This window comes from Scyliorhinus canicula, chromosome 8, assembly GCF_902713615.1.
Source record: "Scyliorhinus canicula chromosome 8, sScyCan1.1, whole genome shotgun sequence".
NCBI classification, from domain to species: Eukaryota; Metazoa; Chordata; class Chondrichthyes; order Carcharhiniformes; family Scyliorhinidae; genus Scyliorhinus; species Scyliorhinus canicula.
In genome coordinates this window covers 24,494,955-24,513,048 of record NC_052153.1, presented here as the reverse complement: position 1 = coordinate 24,513,048, position 18,094 = coordinate 24,494,955, and the positions used below count along the sequence as shown (strand labels likewise).

The 18,094-nt window shown below is 40.6% G+C and overlaps 1 protein-coding gene across 40 annotated transcripts in view; it reads left to right on the top strand.

Annotated features, from left to right (window-relative positions):
• Window positions 1–18,094, top strand: part of LOC119970160 (receptor-type tyrosine-protein phosphatase delta) — a 2,903,826-nt gene that overhangs the window by 2,209,935 nt on the left and 675,797 nt on the right. For all 40 annotated transcript variants that reach the window (XM_038804286.1, XM_038804284.1, XM_038804281.1 and 37 more), the window contains exon 7: window positions 419–450. The gene's annotated coding sequence lies outside the window, so the exon portion shown is untranslated. The remainder of the gene's footprint in view (window positions 1–418; window positions 451–18,094) is intronic.

The following is an 18,094-nucleotide window of genomic DNA, read 5'->3' as shown; positions in this document are numbered from 1 at the left end:
AGTTTTTAAAAAAAATTCCAATTAAGGGAATTTTAGCGTGGCCAATCCACCTACCAAAAATCTGAATGTAATATATTTTGATATCAGCTCGTGTGAGTATATGGCACGAGCTTGGAGATGTTTAGAAAACAGTATATTTTAAAACATTTTGCCTCCTTATTCCAATAGTCAACTTCTACTCTGGTCAGCCTTAATACAAGGCAGATGATAAATTTGATTTGAGTGTATCTCTGTTGTTCATTGGCCTTATCATTTGTACTCTAAACTATCTTAAAGGGATGTGAGCTGGTGCCAGTGTGGTTTATTTTGTCCTGAAAGAATACTGTGTTGTACCTCTTTATGAATAAACAATAATTCATATGGTAGACTAAGTTTACATTTAAAAAATACTCATTGTCTAATTTTCAATTGTTTGCAGGTCGTTATGGTTGAATTGCGCTTCGCCCTGAGGTACAGTTATTTCCATTTCAATTAAATAAATGTTAGAAAAAATGTAGAGCACGTTTAGCAGACAATGGTTAGCTTGTTTTACAAAGTAAAAGGAGTTTCTGAGTGATATTTTGTCTTCAATGAACCTGAATTCTGAGAATTGCACTGTATTGATTATTACTCCAAAACATTTTATATTTTCTGGTTGCTGTAAATAGAGCGGATTTTCCTTTCCTTCCCCGCGTTTTGTTCGGATTTGTCCTTTTCCCCTCTTTTTTTGTTTCCTGCCCTGAAAATGCTAACTTGCATAAGGGTTTGGTACTATAGCATCCTGTAAAAAGCTGATCTCCATTTATAAGTTTCGATAGTGAGTGTCAGCAGGCTGTTTAGCTGGGCAGTGCATTAAAGCTTAGCCTGAAGTTAACCTTTCCAATAAGGATCATATGATCACCATTAAGAATGATAGCCTGTACTGATTTTACCCTCTCAAAGCTCAGGCCCTCCATGTAGGGTGAGATTGCTGACTCAGTGCAGACTGTTGACAAGAAACCCTTTGTGGTTTAAAAGGATCATTACCATAGTGTTGATGCATTTACACATTAAACCAACAGGGGAGCTATGAAGTGAAGTATTAACAATTATTTCCAAATTATTATAAACTGAGAACACAATTTTAAGATGAAAAATGCTTATTTAAGCAAATCAGAAATTAGCAGTTAATTTATCAGATAATTCGGAAAAAAAACACTGTTGTATGCATTTTGTAGCTGTGCATAAATCGCTTATATGGGGCAATTGTATATTACTACTTTTCTCCAAAATTAGAAGCAATATCTGAAGAATTCTCAATTATGTGTTTTTGTCCCTTTGTTCATGAGCATAACTTGTATTTATTTCCAAACTTTGAATATAAATCACACTGCATAGGACGGCTAACAAATTTAATATAGGTTAGGAATCCCTTACCTGATATTCCGAACACGGAAAAATTCCAAAATCTATACTTTTTTTGAGCACCGATATGACGTCACGAGTGGGAAATCCCAAAAGCCTTTTGAGGGATGCGTAGTTCCCAACATGCGCTGCACATGCATAGTTTCCAATGTTCTGCACATGCGCAGTTCCCAACACGTGCTGCTCATGTGCTGTTCCCAACATTCCGCACATGCGTAGTTCCCGATGCGCATTGCACATGCACAGTTCCCGACGCATGCTGCACATGCGCAATTCCCAACATTCCGCACATGCGCTGTTCCTAACAGGTGCCACACATGCACAGTTCCCAATGCACACTGCCCATGCACAGTTCCCAACGCGGGGTGCACATCCGCAGTTCCCAATGTTCCGCACATGTGCAGTTCCTAACGTGCACCACACATGTGCAGTATATTCAGAAATCCAAAAAATTCGGTCTTAAGCATTTTGGATAAGGGATTTTCAACCTGCATAAACATTCTCACACAGTTTTAGATAGCTTGTGGAGTCCTGCTCTACATAATAGATTGAACTGAACAGAAAGAAACTGCACATGACCATTAAAATAAAAGTAAAATACTGTGGAGGCTGGAAATCTGAAAAGTGCTGGAAATGCTCAGCCAATCAGGCAGCATTCTGTGGAGAGAGACAGAATTCATGTTTCATGTTGAATACGACTCTTCTCCTTCTGCTAAGTATGTTTTTAGTACAGCTCATGACCATGTTTGATTTGGGGAAAATGAGGGCTTCATAAAGGTTTATTTAAATCAGGACTTTGCATAGATTAGACTTGGCATATCTAATTTCCATGGAAGTGAATCTTACTAGATCCATCTCAATGCATTAAATAGCCAAGGAATGTCACGTGTCTTCAAAGATCAACATAATCCCACCTCAGGTGTTGAGGAAAATATCTCTATAATAGTTCCTAGCTACTGTAAATCTCTACAGATACATAACTCTATTGGTCAGCACGAGATTAGAGTTATTTAATTGCGAGTGTCCGATATTAGTCTGATATTCTGTGATTCATGGCATGATAGTATTAATAGTATGTCTATGCACAATAGTTAATTATGCCCCTTTAGAATATATCCCCTCTGCTTTCTTGGATAATGCTGAACACCTTTCTTACTATGGGTCTGGCAGGATTCATCTGGATAATTTATAAGGATAAGAGTCTCACTTTTGAACAAACCACTGAAATCTTTGCTATTATACATTATCACAATGATTTATATAATAATTCACTCATTCCCCAGCCAAATTTAATGTTTCGATGCAGCATTTTTAAAATAGCATTGACTTCATTTTGCACCGTCAAGCTCCATGACTAGCTTAGAGTGCTATAATCTTGTTATAGAACTCCGGTCCTTCTTAGTGTCTTCTTGAGAGTCCAAGTGCAATCATTAAAAGCTTGTGGACAGATTCAAAAAGCAATTCAAAATCCGAAAGAATGTTAGCTTTCATCTTAAGGGAGCCGCAGTACAAAGAGGGGGAGGGAAGTTATGCTTCTGAAACCAAATGCATTTCCACATTGCGTATACAAGGCAAATTAAATATTGTAAAATGGAATCTGAAATAGTACTGCAGGTACTATGCTTATAAATATCAGGGCAAGGTATTGCTGTAATTCAGGAATACATTTGATAGTTACAACATTTTAATGATTAAATTCCTCAAGTAATTCTTTTTTAAATTATGGTTTTGAAACTGATTCTGGAAGTAAAGTAACCTAATTGGATCTGTAGTTTTAATTCTCTTATACTCTGAGCAAAGGATCAGAGAGTCAGTTTCATTTTAAATATTCAGTTTGATTTTAAAAAATCAATTAAAATGTATTTAATTGTGAACTAAAATTAGGTTTTCAGCAAAATTTCCAATCACCTTCACCTTTTTCAATAACATTTTAAATCCTATGATTCCCATTGTTGATCTAAATGTGTGTTAAAATATATTTTCCAGGATATCCATATGCTGTAATATTAATCTAATGGTGTGGATAAAATTGGATAAATTCTTAACCCTAAGTCAAATCAGAATTCGACCAGTTAAGGGAGGTTCAAAATCACATGTTTTTAAATGTTTGCTAAAACTCATTAGGAAACAATTCTGAGAATTTGCTACTTTTATTGAAAATCTTAGTTCCGAGAATCTCAATGAATGTTGTATTTGAGTGTACATGCTTGAAAAAAAAATCACATTTCTCTCTACCGTTTGCGTTCATTTAGCCAATCGCGTGTGGCCAGGGATTTTGGCTCTATAACTGGTTCAGAGATGGGTAAAATCAGTCAAGATTTATAGGCCTGACCATAGTCAGGTTTATCTGTGAATATTGAATGAGGACTGGAATAGACCTCAGCTGTGATTTCCACTCCCACATGATTAACAAGTCTGCCAACACTCGCTGTCCAATATATATTTGTGCCAAGGGAACAATATGCTACACAAGTCACTGCCTACAAGAGAGAAAGAGCAAGGGAGAAAATTTCGGGAAAATGATTCACTTATTCTTGTTTACTCTGTTATACAATGTTAATAATGTGTTAATGATGTTGAGGTTGTTGTAATAGAAACTGCTTGCCAGCAGTTGAAATTTAAAGTTTATCTCCCGAGAAAAAACAGAAGTTCTCAAACACCTGTTGGGGTAAATGTCATTGGATTGTGTCATACTCGGGAGGGGAAAAGTATTTAATCTATTGTCAAAGATTACTTTTAAAAACATTGGAACATCCACCCTGAGGTTTTGCGATCTCTCAGAGAAAGTTTGGAAACTTTGCAAAATAAACTTTCTTACATGCAACAGTGACGATACCACAAAAATACTTAATTGGCTGTGAAGCAATTTGTGATGTCCTCAGGTTATGAAAGGCACTAGACAAATGCACATTCTTCTTTCTTGAAACTTAAAGCAACCATTAACAATGTAGCTGGAGTAAAGCGGGCAATTTCAGTAGCTGCACATTTATGAACAGAGGTCGCTTTATTTTCTTTTCACAATTTTGTTGCAGTTAAAGGTGACAGCCACTTCAAGCAGGGGCTCAAACTTTCAGCCTTAAATGCTTCCCTGCTCATTTGCAATGAACTCAGCAATGAAGGATATGGAGGTTAGTCCTGGGCTATCATAGAAATCATAGAATCCTTACAGTGCAGAAGGAGGTAATCGGCCCATCAAGTCTACACCGGCCCTTGGGAAGAGCAGCCTACTTAAGCCCATGCCTCCACCCTATCCCCGTAACCCAGTACCCCACCTAACCTTTTTGGACACTAAGGGACAGTTTAGCATGGCCAATCCACCTGACTTGCACATCATTGGACTGTGGGAGGAAACGGGAGTACCTGGAGTAAGCCCACGCATACACTGAGAGAAAGTGCAAACTCCACACAGTCCCGTGAGGCCAGAATTGAACCCGGGTCCCTGGTGCTGTGAGGCAGCAGTGCTAACCACTGTGCCACCGTAAATGTTTTTTTCTTCAGGAAAAAAGAATTGGCAGTATGTCACATAATGATGGAAGCATGGCTAATCCATGGATAATTATCATAGACAGCATGAAGAACTGGGAATCATACAGATCTTTTAATGGAGAAAATAGTACAACATGCGAGTTGGGGAGGAAACAGAAATCAGAATTGACAGACAATGAGGTGAGCCATGGAGGAATTAGAGGGGTGTGATCAAAAACATGGATGAAAAATAAGTTTTGAGAATATTTCCAAAGGGAGAGGTGAGTTTTAAAGAGTTGTAAGGACTTGTAGGGCATGTTCTGGGGAGTAAGGTCAGGTTGAATCGTGGTTCTACCACATGCATGGGACAAAAGAGTCAAAATTCCAGACTCTGAGAGCTGAAGGGTGCATAGCAGCATTTCTGTGACCAGATACTGGCTGAATGTAAGAGGACAAACTCTATGGATTGTCACCAGGAGCATAGATTCCCACATAAGTGCACAAAGTGCTTTGCCTCATTTTTTATGGCGGTGGATATTGGCATATAGAGCCACTAGAGATGAGTGTTGAACTGTTGGTGTGGCAACACAATAAAAGACCTTAATAAACTCACAGAATCAGAGTGTAATTGGCAAATGAATTTCAATATAAATGCAAAGTGGTTTGTTTTGGTAGGAAGAATAAAGAGGTCACATTCTCTTTGGAAAATACATATTTAAATGTGGTCGAGGAGCAGAGGGATCTTGGGGTACAAGTACACAAATCACTAAAAGTAGTAAGGCCAATGGAAAAGCCGATAAAGCACCGGTGTTCATTGCTACACGGATAGAATTAAAAAGCAGAAAAGTTATGTTAGACTTGTATAAAGGAACATAGGAATTAGGAGCAGAAGTAGGCAATTCAGGCCTTCAAGCCTGCTCCACCATTAGATCAGATCATGGCTGGTCTCTTCCTGGTGCCAAATCCACCTCCCCACCTGTTCCCCATGGTTAGACTCATTTGGAGGCACATTTTATCTCCATTTTATAAATAACAGCGACATTTAAGGTGAAGCTAGATGAACTCATGAGGGAGACACAGCTACGGGGAGGCTCAAGTATAAAATAGAGCATTTGGGCCTACTGCAGGGCTTTTGACACTATGCAGATTTATGTAAATCTCTGCCACCCTATAGTCCAGCCTAAACTCTGTTCCGATGATGATTCTTTTTTCCACATGAAAAGTAATAGTGTTTCCCCTTGCACCTATACCTTATGTTACTTGTTTGATACTTATTTGCAAAGTAGACTTTCTGATGTGTCAGATATCCCCCATGGTGGCTTGGAAAAATCTGCCGTCAGATTCTCTGTCATTGTTTAGAGACCAATTCCTAGATCGTTAAGTCTTGCAACTCAATCCCACACTGACATTGTGTATTAAATAGAGATTTAAAAGGTGCAGTTACGCATTATATAAAGCCTGACAAAAACTTTATCCTAACTCTGTGAGTGTTTGTGCTGAACTAATTCTGAAACATATATGATGTGTAAGTTATACTATTCTGCGGTTAGATGTACAAAGTAATTGTCTACTGCATACTGTTTAGATGCCCAAGGGGAATTGTTGATTATATTCTCTTTCCTGGTCATGTGTAAATTCTGTTTCTTCGTAGCTGAGAGGATGTAACTACTAGTTACCTCAAAATGAGGAAACCTAAAATAAGAAAGGCCATTTAATTTAGCAAATCTATTTCTTCCATATACCACGTATGTCCACTCTATGTACCATATCAAATCCATTTAACTTCTTGAGGCTATATTATCCTTTGGTTTGATTAGTTTAGTGGTTTGCTAAACAGTACGGATTCACAGACTAAAATAAAGTAAAACTTGCATCATTGGAGGTTCACTAGGATGGTCCCCGGTATGGGGGTAGTGTCTTATGAGCAATGGGTGAACAGGTTGGGACTCCACTCATTGGAATTTAGAAGAATGAGACAGGCAATCTCATTGAAACACATTCTTAAGGGGCTTGGCAGGGTAAATTTCCCATCATGAGAGAGTCTAGAACCAGAGAGCATGGTCTCAGAACAAAGGGGTGCCAAGTTAAGACTGAGATTAGGAGGAATTTCTTCTCTCAGAGGATTGTGAGCCTTTGGAACTCCTTGCCACAAAGACCTGGGGGGGGGGCAGAGTCCTTGTGTATAATGAAGGCCAAAATAGACGGATTCTTGATCAGTAAGGGGAGAGAATCATAGATTTTACAGTGCAGAAGGAGGCCTTTCGGCCCATTGAATCTGCACCGACCCTTGGAAAGCGCACTCTACTGCCCATGCCTCCACCCTATCTCTGTGACCCGACCTAACCTTTTGGACACTAAAGTGAAATTTAGCATGGCCAATCCACCCAGCCTGCGCATCATTGGACTGTGGGAGGAAACCGGAGCACCTGGAGGAAACCCACACAGACACGGGGAGAAAGTGCAAACTCCACACAGACGGTCACCCAATGCCGGCATTAAACCTGGGTCCCTGGAGCTGTGAGGCAGCAGTGCTAACCACTGTGCTACCGTGCCGCCCATATCAAGGGTTACGGGAAAAGAGCAGGAAAGTGGATGTGAGGAATATCGGATCAGCCATGATCCTATTAAATGGCAAGCTCGAAAGGCCGAATGCCCTACTCCTGTTCCTGTTTCTTCTGGTCTCACATAGCGCCCTTCACAAACTCAAGATATGCCAAAGCATTTTACAACTAATAAAGCACTTTTTCAAGTATAGTCACTGTTGTTGTACTGTAGGAAATGCTGAAGCCAATTTGAACACAGCAAGCTCCGATAAACAGCATTGTGGTAATCGCCAGGCAGACTTTTTGTTTACTGATGTTAATTAAGAGACGCTGGTTTCTCTCACATAGCCAATTTGCATGAAAAGAATGTTAAGTTAACCATTGAAATGTGAAGTCGATCGTGATTTTGTTGCCCTTGGAATATTGTTGCGTATCCTATTTGAAAATCACATTCAATTTGTCTTATTTAGATATATATACAATCGATTTATAGTTGGATCTTTGACAGGATAAACATTGTAGTGCTCATTTATTTTCGAACATGTGATGGAAGTAATGTTCTGTTATTTTTTAAGCAGGAAATGTATCTGCATTTTTTTTGTATTATGGGATTCAATGGTCAGAATAATTTGATTTTAAGGTTCATGTTTCTTAAAATATCCTTTGTTTTTAAATCCGGGATAGCCAAAGACCCAATGTTATTTCACAACAACACTTATGTTGTTTCTGTAAGGCAAAATGGCTAAACGAGCCCAGGTAGGTTTTTGACATATGTATGTGTCAACCAGAGTACAATCACCATGTAACCATTTAACAAAGATTTGTTCAGAAATTCTTGAAAGGAATTTCTGCAAAAAATCAGGACATTTTGTTCTTTTGAAATGTTTATGCACTGATACTGTTTTTAACAGTGTTTTTCTTGGAGACCTGTGTAACTGTTTGTTTTGGCTGAACTATAACTGTCCAGTAATGTGTTTACCATTTTTTTTGACTGGAAAGAAGAACACAGGGGCAACCCACATTACGTATTGAATAACACTGCAAAGGAATAATTGTTCATTTTGTGGTGTGCCATCCTATTTATGTCCGGCAAAAGAGTGCTTTACTTCATAAGAAACATAATCCACATATAGAGAGTGAGTTTTTGCTGTGAGCATGAAGTAAATATATGGGATGAATGTCCAAGTTGTAATAATACACATTTCCCCTCCTTTTATATAACCTCTGAAGTTATTCAATTTTGAAAATGTCAAATGAAAAACAGTCTTGTATGCAACTGAGGAAATTACCATACACAGAGAACATTGGGGCAGCACGGTAGCATGGTGGTTAGCATAAATGCTTCACAGCTCCAGGGTCCCAGGTTCGATTCCCGGCTGGGTCACTGTCTGTGTGGAGTCTGCACATCCTCCCCGTGTGTGCGTGGGTTTCCTCCGGGTGCTCCGGTTTCCTCCCACAGTCCAAAGATGTGCGGGTTAGGTGGATTGGCCATGCTAAATTGCCCGTAGTGTCCTAAAAAGTAAGGTTAAGAGGGGGGGGTTGTTGGGTTACGGGTATAGGGTGGATACGTGGGTTTGAGTAGGGAGATCATTGCTCGGCACAACATCGAGGGCCGAAGGGCCTGTTCTGTGCTGTACTGTTCTATTCTATTGTAATTTGGATTGCTCATAGAATCTTAGAATCCCTACAGTGCAAAAGAGGCCATTCGCCCCATTGTAGCTGTACCGACCTTCAGAAAGAACACCCTGGGCTGAATTCTCCATACCCCGATACTGAAATCGTGGCCGGCACGGGGGGTGGAGAATCCGTTTTCCCGCACGGAATTGGGACTGGCGCCAGTTCCCCGATTCTGCGGGCCCCGAAAAGCGGTGTACTCGGGGAGTACGCCGCGCCACCTGGGACCTACCTGCCGCCATTACTGGAGGCCCGCTCCGCCGTTCTCCGTCCCCGACCGGCTGAAGTCCCGACAGCGTCTAACTAATGTGCTCCAGCCGGTTGGGAAACTTGCGTGGTGGCTGCGGCAGAGTCCGCGGCCGCCCTGGTCGGGGGTTGGCCGATCGGAGGGCAGGGGAGGGGGGGGGGGGCACCTTATAGGGGGCCGGTAAATGCTTATGCGGGCGAAGATGGTCGAGCACCCGGCCGATTGGGTTTTTGTTTTATAAATTTAGAATACCCAATTCTTTTTTTCCAATTAAGGGGCAATTTAACGTGGCCAATTAACCTACCCTGCACATCTTTGGGTTGTGGGGGTGAAAACCATGCAAACACGGGGAGAATGTGCAAACTCCACACGGACAGTGACCCAGAGCCGGGATCAAACCTGGTACCCCGGTCCGAGTCTGCCATGGAGCACAGCACGGCCGCTGGAGGCCGCTGCCGTGCCCATGAGCAGCCTCCGACCTGCAAGTGCGGGGGCCTGTATCTGCAGCAAAAGCTGTGAGATCTACTCTGGGTCCCTGCTAGCCCCTTGCAGGGCTAGGAATTCGAGTCCCTTTGATGCCAGATTTTCTGGCGTGAAGTTCTACCGTTTTGATGCCAGTGTGGGGACATAGTCCCAATAATGAAGAATTCAGCCCCCGACCTTTCACACCCCCCCCCCCCCCCCCCCCGCCCCCTCCCCCCACCGCCATATTCCCAGCTAGCCTGCATATCTTTGGACACTAAGCAGCAATTTGACATGACTAATCCACCTAACTTGCACATCTTTGGACTGTGGGAAGAAACCGAGAACCCGGAGGAAACTGACACAGACTTGAGGTGAACATACAAACTCCCCGCAGACTCCCCTCTTCTTGGAATAAATGTGTTTGTGCAGTCATGCTACAGTTACCCTTGAAACGAGTTCAACCTGTTAGACTTTGAAGCCATGAGATCATTAGACATGGGAACAGAGGTAGGCCATTCAGCCCATCAGGTCTGCACCGCAATTCAATGAGATCATGACTGATCTGATATGATAATCCTAAACTCCACTTCCCCACCTTATCCACATAACCTTTGATTCCAGTATTGATTAAAAAGCTGTCCACCTCAACCTTGAACATACTTAATGGGCCAACTTCTACAGCACTGCAATAAAGAATTCCATAGATACACCACCCTCTTAGAGAAGAAATTCCTCCTCTGCCTTAAATGGGTGACCCCTTACTCTGGTCATAGGTGCTCCCACAAGATCTCAGCCCATCTGCCCTGTCAAGACCCCCGAGAATCCTATACGTATCAATAGGTTGCCTTACATACATCTAAACTCCAATGAGTAAAGGCTCAGCTTATTCAATATCCTTCCATACCCGGGATAAACCGAGGGAACCTTATCAGGACTACCTCCAATGCCAATATATCTTTCCTTAGATAAGGCTATCAAAGCTGTTCACAGTATTTCAGGTGTAGTCTTGTATAGTGTTATGGGCCAGGGTTTAGAGAACTCCAAAGTGTTTCATGGCGTTCACCTGACCCACAACGTTTCATAGATTGTGGTATGGGGAGCACACGGCTCACTCTACAGGTGTGGTATCAGAAATGGAAAAGTAATTTTTAAAGCAAAACAATGTTAATTCTAAGAACTCAAGTTAATATTTTCGGAAAATACAGTGAACATCTTAGCAAACATTAATTGAAATACAACGCCCAAAGAATACAACATCAAGTAATCATGTAAGCTATCCTTTTACCATCCATAAGACTTAAAACACCTTTTACCAGAAGCACATCAGGTTAAAGTCACTACTATTATTAGTGTTAAATAACCAGGATCAATTTACAGTCTTTAGATTACAGAGAGAGATTCATACACCTTCTGGCTGTGACTTCAGCTATCCAGCTCTGAAAACAAAACTAAAACACACCCTGCAGCAAACAGCCTAAAACAAAAGTAAAAAGCTGACAGACAGCCCATCTCCACCCATTCTCTGACATCACTGCAGTAATACATTCATTTCTTAAAGGTACTCTCACATGGCACCTCCCCCCAAGAAAAAAATAAACCATCAACTTCAAGATGGTTTCATTTTTCACCTTTTCACCATCCTTTAAGAAATGCACACAGTAAATGTACTTTATTGTTTAATAATAAACACACGCAAACAGGTATAATAATATAGTCCATTTTTTTTTGTTCTTCTTCTTCCAACTGAAATCCTTCTCGATTGACAGTCTCTTTGAACAAGAAGGTCTCTGCACGATCCATCCATTTCTCTACGCCTTGGCATTTCTCTTTAAAGTCAGATACGTTAGTTCAATCTCATCACAGAATCCCTTGTAATTCTCCAACACAGGAGCATTGGTTATCACAGGTTTCAGGCAGTCTGTTGACACTCCGCTGTCCACTGGAATTTGTTATGCTTCTTCAGCAATTAGGCTACAAACCTTTTGCACAAATGTTCGATCAAATCCACTCATGCCAAGAACTCGCACTATTTCCCTTCATCTTGAGGGTATCGGAAACTCCTCAATAACTGTTGGTTTCACATCTTGTCTGACCATTCGACCCTGTCCGATTGTATCGCCAAGAAAAGTGACATGGGCTTTTCCAAATTCACTTTTGGCTAGGTTTACCACCAAACTCGCCTCCTGAAGTTGACCGAATAACTCCATCAGATGTCTTAAATGTTCTTTTCATGTCTGGCTGAAAATTACCAGATCGTCGATGTATACCGCACAATTGGGTAATCCTGAAACAACTTTGTTAGTTAACCATTGAAACGTGGCTGGGGCGTTTTTAATGCCAAATAGCATAACTTTGAATTGGTATATACCATCTGGAGTCACAAAAGCTGAAATCACCTTTGCCCTTTCGGATAAAGGTAGCTGCCAGTAACCTTTAAGTAAATCCAGTTTGGAAATAAAAGCTGATTCTCCCACTTTCTCAATGCAAACCTCCAAACGTGGGACAGAATAAGAGTCCGTTCTTGTAACTGCATTAACCATTCTATAATCCACACACAACTGTTGGGTACCGTCTGGTTTTGGTACCATCACTATGGGTGAGCTCCATTGGCTGCAACCCACTTCAATTATGCCATTTTTATGCATACTCTCAATCTCTTTGTTAACCTGTGCCAATTTCAAAGGGTTAAGTCTGTATGGAGGTTGTTTGATTGGAACAGCATTTCCGACATCTACCTTTTAAGCATATTCACATGACACACTCAGTGAGTTTTCCTTCTATCTGGTGTTTTTAACCACATAATTCACCTCACTTAATTTCCTTTCAATCTGATAAGGTCTACAAAACCTAACTTTTAAAGGCTCACCTACCACTTATAACAATACTCAAATTTTATCTCCAATGGCAAAACTACGAACTTTGGATGTTTTGTCCGCTACCCGTTTCATCACATTTTGTGCAACTTTAAATGTTGTCTGGCCAATTCACCTGCTCTATTTAATCGTTCCCTAAAATTTGACACTTAATCCAATTATGTAATTTCCGATTTCTCACTCACTAATTTTTCCTTAATCAATTTAAGTGGTCCTCTTACCTCATGACCAAAAGTGAGTTCAAAAGGACTGAATTTTGTTGACTCATTAGGTGCATCCCTAATTGCAAACAGTACGAATGGAATTCCTTTATCCCAATCCTCTGGATAATTGTGACAATAAGCCCTCAACATTGTCTTTAATGTCTGATGCCACCTTTCTAACATTCCCTGCAATTCTGGATGGTACGCAGTTGATTTAAATTGTTTTATTCCTAAGCTATCCATAACTTCTTTGAATCACCTTGACGTAAAATTTGATCCTTGATCCGATTGTATTTCTGTGGGTAGTCTAGTAAAGAATTTAAGTAACTCCTCCACGATCTTTTTAGCTGTAATATTACGTACTGGAATGGCCTCTGGAAACCAGGAGACACATCCATTATAGTCAAAAAATATTGATTCCCAATTTTTGTTTTCGGAAGCGGTCCTACACAATCAATTAGGACCCTTGTAAAAGGTTCCTCAAATGCTGGAATGGGTATTAAGGGCATTGATTTTATCACTGCTTCAGGTTTCCCTATCACTTGACATGTGTGACATGATTGATAAAATTTAACACCATCTTTATGTAGTCCAGGCCAATAAAAATGTTTTTGGGTTTTATTTTGAATTTTCCTTATTCCCAAATGACCTCCCACAAGTACCTTATGTGCAACTCGCAACACCTCCTTTCTATACCCTACCGGCAATACTACTTGATGAACTTCTGCCCACTTTCATCTGCCTCCATATGTAAAAGTCTCCATTTTCTCATCAAGACATCACTTTACGGTAATAAAACTCTGGTATCCACTCAGATTCCTCTTCTGTGTATGCTTTCTGATACGTCTGTTTTATTTCTACATCTTTCTGTTGTAACTCTGCCAATTTTCCTGAACTAAAAATATCCGCCTCATCCTCCACCTGTTCTTGTTCTTTTTCAACCATCTGATCAAAAATTGTTTCTGATAATTGCACTTTAACGTCATTTTCACTCTTTGATTTCTCCTCTTGTCTTAACCTATGATTTTGCGACCTTGTTACTACACAATCCGGAAAACTCCCAGGATATTCGTCCTTCAACACTTCAACACTTGATTTTCCACTGGCTCATCAACCACAGTAGGCATCACTCCCACCTGCGATCTTGTTATATCATTATCCAAGATAAACTGTATTCCTGGACAAGATAGTTTCTCTATTACTCATACGACCACTTCACCACTCTTCACTGGACTTTCCAACCTTACCTTAGATAATTGAACACTACTCCTCTCACCCTGAATTCGACATGTTACCACCTTTTCTGACAACATTCTTCCCAAACTACGTAACTCCTCATCTCTTACCATTAAAGATTGACTAGCTCCCATATCTCTTAAAATTGTGACTTCTTTACCTGCTCCTTCTGATACACATGAGTAAACTTTACCCACACGAGTAAATTCTTTAAAGAGATCTGGCACCTTCTCATCAATCACCTCTTGATCAGGCTGTACAATCTTTTGCACCTCCCTTGTTTCACTTGGGCTTTCCTTTACCACTTTCACAAACCCCACTGTCTTATCCTGTTTTACCACATCAGCCTTCCCAGTGCTTTTCTTCAACCACCAATACTATGACTTTACATGGCCTAGTTTATTACAGTGAAACATTTGAAACTTTCTTTTTCTTTTCCACCTCCTGGATTTCTTTTTTAATCTGAGGTACACTCTCCTTATTATCTCCCATCAGATCACCTTTACCTTTACCACTTGAGTATTTTTCATGTCCCCAGTTTCTATCCCTTTAAGGCTGAAACTGATGTCGGAAACCAAGCTTTGATTTATGAACTAATTCATAATCATCCACCATTTCTGTTGCTAATCTCGCAGTTTTCACCCTCTGCTCTTCCACATGAGTTCACTACATCAGAAATTTAATTTTTAAACTACTCCAAAAGAATAATTTCTCTGAGAGCTTCATGCGTTTGGTCTATTTTCAAAGCTCTTATCAAAATTACTCTGTTTGATCCTTTCAAACTCCATGTACTTCCTCCGGTAGTGATGCAAACACTTCACGAGCCCTTCCTATCAGCTTTGTTTCAGTCAGTAATACCCACATGTCCTGTGGCCATTTCATTTGTTTAGCCACCTTCTCCAATGAAATGAAAAAGGCTTCCACCTCCTTCTCATCAAACATTGGCAATGCTTGGACATATTTAAATAGATCCCCACCAAGACTTCGACTATGACGCTCTTTCTCACTATTCTCATCACTATCATCCATCTGTACAGTTCCCTTTAGGCCTGCCAATTTTAACTGACTGTCATGTTTCATAGCCATTTTCTGAAGTTCAAACTCTCTCTCTTTATCTTTTTCCCTGATCTGTATCTCCCTTTCTTTTTCTTTTTGTTTTGCTGGGGCTATTCTTTCTTTTCTTGTTTCTTCTCTCTCCTTTTCTTTTTCTTCTCTCTCTCTTTGGTATTCAAGCTGCTTTAATTCTTTCTCCTGTTCCATTTGTTTAATTTGCAACTGAATTTTTGCCATTTCCAATGAGTCAAACTGTATCTCAGGCAACTTTAAATGCTTAGCCACCACCATAATTACCTCATCTTTTCTCATTTTGTCAGGTAATGTTAACTGTAATGTTTTTGCCAAATCTAACAGTCTGCTTTTAGGTCTGTCCGTAAGGTACTGTTTGTGACCGTCTCCACCCCCAAAAACTTCAGAGCCTCTGAAAGAGCCATTGTTCACAACACACTCTCTACTTAAACTGGAATACCACACCTGAAAAGCAACCACAATATGCTCATCCCTCACTGTCTTTAAGTTTAATAAGACAATCCAATAGATAGACTTTTTTTTTTAAAATCCCGGACGAGCCCCAATTTGTTATGGGCCAGGGTTTAGAGAACCCCAAAGTGTAGGATGGAGTTCACCTGACCCACAACTTGTAATAGACTGTGGTATGGGGAGCACATGACCCACTATACAGGTGTGGTACAGACAAAATGGAAAAGTAATTTTTAAAGCAAAACAATGTTTATTCTATGAACTCAAGTTAACATTTTTGAAACATACAGTGAATATCTTAGCAACCATTAATTCAAATACAACCCCCAAAGATTACAACACTAAGTAATCCTTTAGGCTTTCCTTTTAACATCCATAAGGCTTAAAACATCTTTTACCAGAAGCATCAAGGTTAAAGTCACTACTGTTATTAGTTTTAAATCACCAGGATCAATTTACAGTCTTTAGATTACAGAGAGAGATTCATACACCTTCTGGCTGTGACTGCAGCTATCCAGCTCTGAAAATAAAACTAAAACACACCGTGCAGCAAACAGCCTAAAAGGAAAGTAAAAAGCTGACACAGCCCAGCTCCACCCACTCTCTGACATCACTGCAGTAATACACCCATTTCTTAAAGGTACTCTCACTACAGATAATTTTATACACACCCATTTCTAAACACCATTTCTTAAAGGTACTCTCACATGACAATAGTTTTAGCAAAACCTGCCTACTTTTATACGCCATTTCCTTTAATAAAGAGGCCAAACTAGCTTCTCTCAGTTTGAAGTTGATATCAGAATGTACCTGATCAATTTTTGTGTGTGTACCAATTAAGGTATGAGCTTCATTAGACTTTATGGGCTTTTCTTATGTTGTTGCTGACTCATCTAAGGAACAAACGTCCAGGCTTCATAATTGCAAATCACAATTCTGTTCACATCCCCCAAGCCATGATAAACAGAAATACCATTGAAAGAAAATTCAACAATGGTTGAAGTGGCACAGTGCGCTCCATCTTGAGTAGCATAATCTCATTACTCCTCCCTAGAGTAAAATGACTTTCGGCATCACCAAAACATATATGAAATTACCCGAGCACTTTGGGAAAGTACTGGAGCAAAAACATAGTTATGAAATATTTTTAGAAAAAAAAATCAAAAGTGCTGAGGCATGTGCAGTTGTTTTGAAACTGATGTTTGATAATTTCTTAACTTAACAAAGGAGCTCGGCATATCTGTGAGCTTCTCTCAGCATTGAGGTTTGCAATAGCTCCAAATACTCAGGGCTGCCAAATTCAGGACTCTTCTTTTTTTGGGCCTCGGTGAGGAAGGCACTTCCAAGGCCACACTTACCTTAATTTCCAGCACTGAGGAGCTCCGTTCGCCAGTGAAGCAAGCGATCAGGGCGCCATTTTTAAGTGGCTCTAAATTCTCTTGACCCTATAATGCGACCCCGCAACACCTCAACTTACCAATTAGCAGGTCCTCGGGCCCACTTCAACCCACCGCATAAGGGCAGGGCACCTCACTTGCACCTCCTCTAATCTGGTCTATTGCATTTGCTGCTCATAATGCAGTCTACTCTACATTGCACAGACTAAACGCAGACTGGGTGACCACTTTGCAGCATACCGTTGGTCTGTCCACAAGCAGGACCGAGACCTTCCTGCCACTTGCCATTTCAACTCACCGTCCTGCTCTCATGTCCACATGTCCATCTTCGGCCTGCTGCAATGTTCCAGTGAAGCCCAGTGCAAACTGAGGGAACAGCACCTCATTTTCTGATTAGGTACTTCTGGACCTAATATTGAGTTCAACAACTTCAGACTGAACTCTCTCCTCCACCTTCATCCCATTTTCATTTCTGTAAATTTATTTTCTTTTCTTTCATTGATCTGTTTTTCTCTCACCATTTTCCCTATCCCCACCCCACTAGGGTCATCTGTTCCCTGTCCCTAGTTGCCCTTTGACACACTGCTCACCTTGTTCTGCTATTAACACATTTAAATCCCTTTATGAGCCGCTATCAGCACCCTTCTTAGTCTTAATCACCCATTTCCATTCCTCTTGTCTTTCTGTCCATGGCATCTTTTTCAATCTCCACCTATTGCTGGCCTTCTATCCAGCCCCACCACTCTACATCCCCCCCTCCCCCACAGCAGTATAAATGTAACCAGCTTTGACAAAAGGTCATCCAGACTTGATACATTAGCTTCCTTTTCTCTCCACAGATGCTGTCAGCCCTGCTATGTTTGTCCAGTGATTTTCTTGGATACATATCATCTGGTCCCGGGGATTTATCCACCTTTAGGCCCATTAAAACTGTTAATACGAAAGAGAAAATGCTGGAAAATCTCAGCAGGTCTGGCAGCATCTGGAGGGAGAGAAAAGAGCTGGCGTTTCGAGTCCAATGACTCTTTGTCAAAGCTAACAGACAAAGTGGGAAATATTTATACTGTGGAGT